The 8998-nt window shown below is 36.8% G+C and overlaps 1 pseudogene; it reads right to left on the bottom strand.

The window, feature by feature from the left end:
- LOC100729051 (kynurenine--oxoglutarate transaminase 3-like) overlaps window positions 1-1167 on the bottom strand; it is a 3594-nt pseudogene extending 2427 nt beyond the window's left edge.
- Between the last annotated feature and the right edge of the window lie 7831 nt (window positions 1168-8998).

Genomic DNA, 8998 nt, shown 5'->3' with positions numbered 1-8998 from the left:
AAAAATTTTAAACAATGAAATGAAATTTCATGTCATTTAATTTGTGATATCAAAAATGTCAATTCACAGTATATTTTATGTTTTTGTTAGATGTCACTGAAATCATTTGTATTTCACACTTCTAGAACAATACTTCAGACAAGTTACATGCAAAAAGTTCATTATCATATGACTTGGCACATCCTGGGCAGTACAGCGCTCAAAAATGTTCTTATTGCAAACACAAATGTCAGAATGTATTCTTTATTAAACTAAATATTAATGTAGTAGGTTATTATAAAAATGAGACACTGAAATTTTTAAAAACATATTTAACTCCTTTAGTCTTATATTTTAGATTCTAGTTCTCAAAGCTATATAATAAATCAATACTTAACGTTCCTATTTAGTAAGTAAACTTTCCAATGGTACTTTCTATATAAAACCATCAGAGAAGATATAATCTGTAGTTGCCCAGAGAAGTGTTTGATTGGAGTATTTACATTATCATGGAGATAAACAAAATGATATTGCCTCCAAAGACTAACCAGTGGATGTTGGGGGATCAAAAATATTTTCTCTTACGCAGTTAGCCCTACATCATATTCTTATTGGAAATAACATGGAGGATGTTTAAAGTATCACAGATATGTGATTCAATGAATCAGTAAATTACCTTAGTTTACCAATACTTGTCCCAAAATTATAATAAGACAAAAGCAAATTTGACAATACTATCTGATTATAAATACAACTCTGAAGTCTTTTTTCAACTGAAATGATTTTAGATAGGAGTTTTGAGTTATGTTCACTTTGATGAAGCAATTAAATAGAAAATTTTAAATTCTTTGAATAAAGAAAACAAAATGAATTTCAATCTTCACGATGTTTTCCTCTATGTCCTAGTCAGCTGGCCAGGCATTTGCTACTACTCGTGAGTCCATTATATTATAAAATATAACATATATTACAACCTTGGCAGTTTTTCTTTATACAAAAAACTAGACAATCACATTCTCTGCCAAATGTTCTACTGGCCAGAGAAGAACCTGTTTTTCTTTCTGCCAAGGCCATCCCTGAGTTAAAATCAGCATCATTTTCCTGTTACACTCCTTTTCTAAGACAATCCATCCAGGAAACAAATTTGGCTTCTCCCTTCTCCATCAGCTGCTCATAAGTATCCCTCATTGGGGTTTTTGTAAATACAAAAATAAAAAAATAGTTCTATTTTCATGGAGTCTATAGTTTAATATGGTTGTAAGTTTTTACAGCAGAAAATAAGCTTACAGATTACCAGTTCTGTCCCTCACTTAATACAGGCAGAAGCTGAGATTATTAAGTCTAAGCAAGTTTTCCAGAGACCTCAAAATTAGTCAGTGGAGAAGTTACAAATATAAGCTGGGCAACTGAACCCAAGCCAGTGCCCTTCTATCGGAGTAGGTCAGTTCCTGGGTAAGCCAGAGCCCAGTCCTGACATGGTATGCTGGTAAATGTTTAAAAACAGCTATGTGTGGACATATGTATGTACCCACATTGCTATGCACATTTACTGTAATGTTTACTGACATAGCCTGTATCATACAGTTTACAAATGATTAAAAAATAAAAATTTTTTAAAAAGAATCCCTCATTGGGTACAAGACATAAGGGAGAGCATATGCTGTAGTGGTGATTTAGGATAAAGGCTATTCCACATTTGGGAAGCTAGCCAACTGCAGTCCAGTGTCAGCTACTCTCATTCAGGCCCCAGGACCATTCCTGGAGCTGTTTACAGGCTCTGCTGAGTATGAAGGACACCCTTGCTTTAGACCTCTGCACGTGGATGATTCTCCCCTAAGAGATGTTATAAATGCCACCCAGCATCTCTCTCTGCGTCTGATGAATGTACTCTTATAGACCAAGTCTGCAAAATGACACGGAGCAGGTTATAGGGCACGGAGCAGGTGATGCATCCTGTAATCTAGATTTGCTGCGGAGACTTTTGTTGTTCTGACCTCCATTCACAGCTGAGAACTTCTTGTATCCCCAGATGTAAGAATCAGAACAGTTTTGCCAAGAGAGGAACGTGCTACCTTCGGGCTCTACAAGGCTTACCTAGCAGGCCCCGTGCTGCCGCTGCTTAGAGATGGGATGTGCGAGGCACATGGCAGACCAAGTGTCCACAAGATGCCCAAATGACCTCTGTGCTCTGCAGTCTGTCCTACTTGTCTACAGATCAGAACCCTGCATAGTTCTAACTATTATGGATTCGTAATAATTCTTGACTTTCTGTAAGTTATTTTGTTCTTCTTCAGTCATATTGGACTATTGGATCTTTATACTTCCTTATCAGGTTCCATACGCACCCAATACAGAAATACATTGTGGCTGGAATAGTAATTGACATCTTTGACTATTTAGTCATCTACACAAGTAAATATCTAAAAATGTAGGCATTTTTCACTTCTATCAATAATTCAGTTTCTACATAAAGATGCTGCAGGTGTTTTACTAATTTTACTGACAAATACTTAGTATTTTATTCGATGCAAATGGCCCCACTCTGTTTATTTAGTGTTACTACTAAGCAGAAATTATTTTATATATTGACTTCCTATCCAGAATCTTATTAAAATATATATTAATGTAAATGATATATCTGCAGGTTCTTTCAAGATTCTTTTTCATGTAATTTGTGAAAAAATGTCAAGTTATTCATTCCAGCCACTATACTTCCATTCATTTTAACTGTTTGCTTTATTACACTGGTTAAAATACCCCATACGATGTTTTAAAAGTGGTCTGACCTCAAAGAGAAAGCCTTTAACATGTCACTACCAGGTATATTATTTATTCTTTTTTTGGAATTTTTTCATCCTTAATTTTTATAGTAAGGAAATTCTCTTTTCCTGGATTTCTAAGGCAGTTTTCTTTTTAAGTTTAGAGTATCCTTTTATTAATACATAATGGTTACATTCTAGTGTGATATTGGTACATGTACATAGCACATCTTATTTCCTTTTTCACCCCCCTTCTCTGCCTCCCCACCCAATCTCTTGACTATTTTCCATTTCAGAAAGATGCAAAGAGTTTTATCAACAATGAAGATTGAATTTTAACCAATGTCTTTTCTGCAGTGCTTTCTTCTTTATTTCTTTAGATATAGATAGATAGATAATTGAGAGATAGATAGATAGATAGATAGATAGATAGATAGATAGATATGCAGCCAATTTGTATTACTTGGAGTATATTCTATAAACTTACTGCAAACACTGAACAGTTGTTTCAATGAGAAATGCAGAGTTTTGTTTCCGCAAACATTTAAATCACAGTCAGATTGTCACATTATATTATGTGTGTTTCTCTTTAAAGACACTTTATTCAATATATACTGAATATTGAATAAATAATGAATAAATATTGAATAAATATTGTTAATCTAGTGGCCAGATCACTGTATCAAGAACCAGTTTACAGAGTGAAGTTATCAGCAAAAAGACAAAAAACGCAAATCTGGAACTCAGTAAGCCCTCGAAAGATAACTGTTTACAACATGAGACCTGGAACAAGACAGCAAAACGTCACTTTAACTTCTGTTGGGAAGAGTCACATCAAATGACTTAAAATAGTCACAACTCTGAGCATGTTTGAAAGAAAACACAAAAGTGCCTTGATTTTAATTTGGAGCTACAAATAAATTTTACACGTAGGCAAATTTGCCAACATGCAACCCCTGGGAAATGAAAACCCGCTGTGTCCATTTATGCATGTGTGTGTGCAGATAAAAGTGCATTCATAGGGTGAGGGAGAAGGAGTGGGCGAAAAGGAAGAGGTTGAGGAGGGCACAGAAGAAGGAAGACAGCAGAAGAAAAGAAGCGAAGCTCCCGACTACTTGACAGAAGCATGAGAACAAAACATGGTCGACTGAGGACTAATGCCAGCCCATCGCTTGTAAGTACCATGATCTTTGGAAAGAAACACACGAAGGAAAAGAATCCAGATGGTGCATTATGCAAGCTTAAAATGAAGGCCATGGACTCCTCCCTCCCATGGACTCAAGGGACTTGTGGACACTGGGAATTTACATTGTCTCTCACGTGGGTCAATTCCAGGATAGGCATCTTTCAGGACGTAAGGCCAGCACCAGATTTATCAAAGAACCATGCTAAGAATATGAAGAATCGCTGTCTTTTAAAAAGTTCTAACCACCAGGATAGCCACCAGAGTGGCATATGAGATCTTTCCTGACAAAACTTTACAATAAAGTAGGCTCTGTATTGGGAAATATTTTCAATTAATGTTAATTTTTAAGATGTAAATTAGACTTGTGGGTATTGAAGGAGAATGTCCTTGCTCTTAGTAAGTACACAGTGAAGCATCTGTGGGTGTAGTCTCACAATGTCTTCTATTTTCTAGGAGACAAGTGGAAAAAATATTACAACTGGTGAGTCCAGATGAAACATAGTCTTTCTGTTGAAAAGATGACTTTTCTGTGTTCGAATATTTTCAAAATAAAGAATTTGAAATAAGAAGGCACACACTCAAAAAATTTTTGATCGAATAGTGAAAAAATTTCACCTCTCGCTGGTACCTTGGATTTCTTTCCAATAATATATTTATTGTCAGATTTTATAACAGAATTATTGGGATAACTTAAGCAAAGAATTTTGAAGTCAGGCAAATACTTATTTAAATATAAAGGCAATCAGCACATGCATTCAAAAAGCACTTCTTCAAACAGAAATTTAACTATTTTCTGTATTTCAAAATGAATAAGATTGTAGTTATGAAATAAAGTATATGAAAATCCTGAAGATGAAGAAATAGAAATAAAAAATTTTGGTAAGATGATAGAAAAAATGAAAGTGTAAACACATGGGGTTTTCATCTTTAATATATCAGATTCAAAAGAGAAATAAAAAAGCATATTATGCTCTGAGTAACTAATTTAAAAGGTAATGATACACAGTGTAAAGCTACTATTATTCTATTTGATTATGAATTTTGTTTTTTTATGAAAAAGATTGAGGGAGAAAAGCAGATAACAATGAATGTATTTGAAGGTGAGCAGGTGGCTAGAGGAGAGTGGAAGACTTTCATACTTTGAATTTTTAACATTTGTACTATAAACATGTTGATAATTCTGTTAGAAGAAAAAGCTATTTATTTCAGTGATAATAACCACAGTTATTACAGAAACTATTCTTGGTTCATTCAACTAGAAAAGAGCTGAAAACTATCAGTTAAACTCCAAGGGACAAAATTAAACCTTCTATGGGACTAATTTTTGTTTATTGAATAATTTTTGGTTTCTCTCACCAAATACACAAAAAATGAAGAAAAGAAAGTGTTGCTATTATTCCAAACTAGTATAAATGTGATTTTAGCACTTTATAAAAATAATTTTAAGAAACTGTTCAATAATCAATAATATGTAGTTACTGCCATGAGGCATTAACCCTTAGCCTAAGTGCTCTGTTTATCCCTCACACAGGAAATGCAGCACATCTTGTATAAGTAAGAAACAGCCAGGAAGACACTGGAGAAAAGAATTTTGGACAGAGTGCACCCCAACAGCTTTGGACCCCAGTATATCCAAGAAAATGTACTCCGGTGTTTTATTGCCAAGTTAAAAATTAAATAATCTATTTGCTTCTAACTATAACCATCTTCTGTACAGTTCAGAAACTCACAATGCGATGTGGTGGAAAAATAATAATACTTAATACATGGAGGCTTAAGTTAATGAAGTTACACAGAACGTAAAACCAGCCAAACATGGTGACTGCTTCAGAGGGAAAATGATCCCAAAATGACAGCATGCGCCCACCAAATGCAGATCCCACGGAGGCTTCTTCACGCCTTCTCAGTCATGGCCCATGAGCAGCCTCCCACCCAGGCGGACCTTGGCATCCTCCCCCTGAACGTAAATAACTTCACAGAGCATCAGCATCAGACAAGGCCATTCTCTGACCATGACAAAAGGAGTCAAAAAACAAAACCACTTGGAAGTTTTGTCTTAGAATGGATAAAAGATTACAAGGACACTGTACAAATCACAAAACTACCACCCACTCTCCTCTCCTAGAGTGGCTGCAACTTCTTTATTTATTAGAGTTTCACATCATTCTTAGTTCCTGCCTGTCAAGGTTTATTAAAACATCCAGTCACGGATATTTTCAGACATCCCTGCTTCCAGACAGCTTCCAATTCAAAGTGAATACTTTCTTCCTTTAAACTTCCCTCAAATGAAGAACATACTCTTCCTAAGATGCCCACTGTTCCTTTTGACATGCTGTCCTCCCTCCATTTTAATGAGCAATAGCTTTTAACTTGCTGACTTCCTGGGTTATTGGTGGTATTTAGCTAGCGAGCAAACAGAGTAGTCTATACCCTGTGGGGGAGAAATATATATATATATATATATATATATTCAGTACTGGAGACTGAACCCAAAGCTTTTGCCTAAGGTATAACCTAGACATTTTCTAATTTTTATTTTGAAACAGGGTCTTGATAAATTGCTAAGTTTGCAAGGGGAGCCCCAACTTGTAGTCTTCCTGCTTCAGCCACCCACAGTGCTGGGAATATAGGGTGCACCACCATGGCTGGCTTCCTAATATTCTCTGTTAAACAACGCCGCCCCCCCACCCCAGCTCTCACATGTACCTTCCAGTGGGACTGCTCCTTGTCACCAGTTACTGCTGCACAGCCCAGTCCAGTGGCCAGTTCCCAGTTCTCATTACTTGTCCCATTACCAACTCTCAAAGCAGATCACATCCTCCTACAGATAATAGTGCTTCATTTTGCTTCCACAAAACCTGATTCTCTTCCTTCTTCACCAGCCACTCCTCTCTAGTCTCCTTTCCTGGGTTCTGCTTCGAGGGCTCCAGGGTCTGACTTCCACCTACAAACTCATTCCTTTTGTGCTATCTAGTATCATGCTGGTAAACGCCATTCACTGATGATCTGTGTACATATATATTCATCCTATCTTGAAATCTTGAAGTATATGTGCTTTGGATATATATATTGAGATATATACATATATTCAGTCAATATTAAATTTTTCTTGCCTGTAATACATTTACACATTTATTCAGTTTAGTAAGACTTCTATCCTAAAACTTCTATTCAATATACCAAATTATTTTTTAACATCTTCAGTGTTGAGATGTCCCATAGACATCTCAAACCTAACATTTCCAGAACAAAAGTCCTGACATTCCTCTCCTTTAAAGTGTGGGACCCATGTCAGTAAATGAGGAGCCATGGTTGTGACCCCAAGCCTTGGAGACAATGACACATTGTTGCATTTTCACCAAACTACCCCACACCTATCAAATTAACCTTCAAAGTCCGCTTGAACTGCACCCACTTTCACCATCTCCACTGTTGCATTCTTGATCCTGTTAGTGGCTATCACTGGTATCTTGTAATGAACAGCCTTTCTTACTTAGTCTTGACTCCATTCTTTCTGGTCTCCACAAATTGACTGTGTTTAGCATTTCAAAAACACAAGTTGGCTGTGTCACAAGCCCTTGCTGTGGTCTCCTGTGTCACTCTAACAAAACCAAGGGTTATGCAAAGACTCGAAAAATCTGCTACCAACTCTCCTGCCCACTCTGCATGTGTTCATAGTGTGACTTGCCTCCAGGACATTTTAAAATTTCTTCAAACTTCAAATTTTTAAAAAAGAATCTGATTACTCAAGTACATCCAGAAAATTAGAGCTCAAACACAAAGATTTAGGACAAAAGATTTACAAATAAGTCAGTGAGCTTTATGTGGGACTATTTGTCTATATAGTTCTAAGAGGACGTCTAATGAATGACTGCAAAATACTCTGGCCCATCTTGTCATAGCCGTTGGTGCTTCTCCCCCCAGTTGGATGTTAAATCATATTTTTCAAGGACCCTGTGTTTTGTTGTTCCCCCTCTTCAGAGCCATGTATAGCTTCACCCCAGAATCTGCACCTCTGCCACAGCTCCCCAAGACAAAGAAGTACATCCTCGCCAGGTGTACCTCTGGCTTACGTTTCTAACAGCTGCCTGTGCCAAGGCTTATTTTAGAAAGCTTGAAATAAAATTTGCCATGTGCAGCTACTTTTTTACTCAACAAACAATATGCAAGCTAAAGTAACAAGAATAATGATTACAAAATGCTACATCTCCTTGAATGCTTTCATGTAACCTCAGGACAGGAAAACTATTCCCGTAAAGGACTCTATTTAGGTGTGAGAGCCATGCAGTCTTTGCTGTTGTGATTTAAGACTTTTTCTAGTGTAAGGAGAAAACAGCCACAGACAATACATGAACAAAAAGACATGGTTGTTCTCCACTAAAATTTTATTTCTAGAAATATACATCAGGCTGATTTGATCTGCAAACTATAGGCTTTAGACCTCTGAACTAATTCAACCCATCCGTTACATGCTGCAGATAAACTAACTGAACGCTGTGTGGCTTGTGTCTAGATGTCCCCCCAAAGCCTCATGTGGTTACAGGTAGAGCTTTTCAGAGGTGGCTAGATCTAGGGTATGTGATGCTAAGACCGATTCATTGTAATGCTAGGACTAAGGCTACCCCATCCTGGTGTAAGTGCTGTCTGCTCTAAGAGGCGGGTAACCTGGATAGGATATAAGGGAAAGAAAGAGGGTCACTTGTCACGTGCTTGCTACTTTGCTGCTTTGCTGTCTTCTGCTTGCCATGAACCATTTTCCTCTGCAATGCTCCTTCGCATGGAGGTAGCCAATTATGGACTGAAACTACTACAGACTATGAGGCAAATAAACCTTTCCTGCTTTAACAGAGTGTCAGGTATTTTGTCTCAGCAATGAAAAATTAACTGAAACAAACACAAAGAATTAAGAGTGACTCATGTTTCAAACTGACCAGGACAGTTTCAGTATATCCCTGTGGTCTCATTATAATTTCTGTTATATCTTCTTTCACTCTCAAACATGTGCCAGTTCAGATAATAAATGACACTATTACCCTTCATAATTCTATGCCTTGACTTATACAAATTCCCATAT

This window comes from Cavia porcellus, unplaced genomic scaffold (genome assembly GCF_034190915.1).
Source record: "Cavia porcellus strain 051 isolate PalLab524CR breed Dunkin Hartley unplaced genomic scaffold, mCavPor4.1 scaffold_11, whole genome shotgun sequence".
Classification (NCBI taxonomy): Eukaryota; Metazoa; Chordata; class Mammalia; order Rodentia; family Caviidae; genus Cavia; species Cavia porcellus.
The sequence above is the reverse complement of the archived record's forward strand: the minus strand, read 5'-3'. Positions and strand labels throughout refer to the sequence as shown.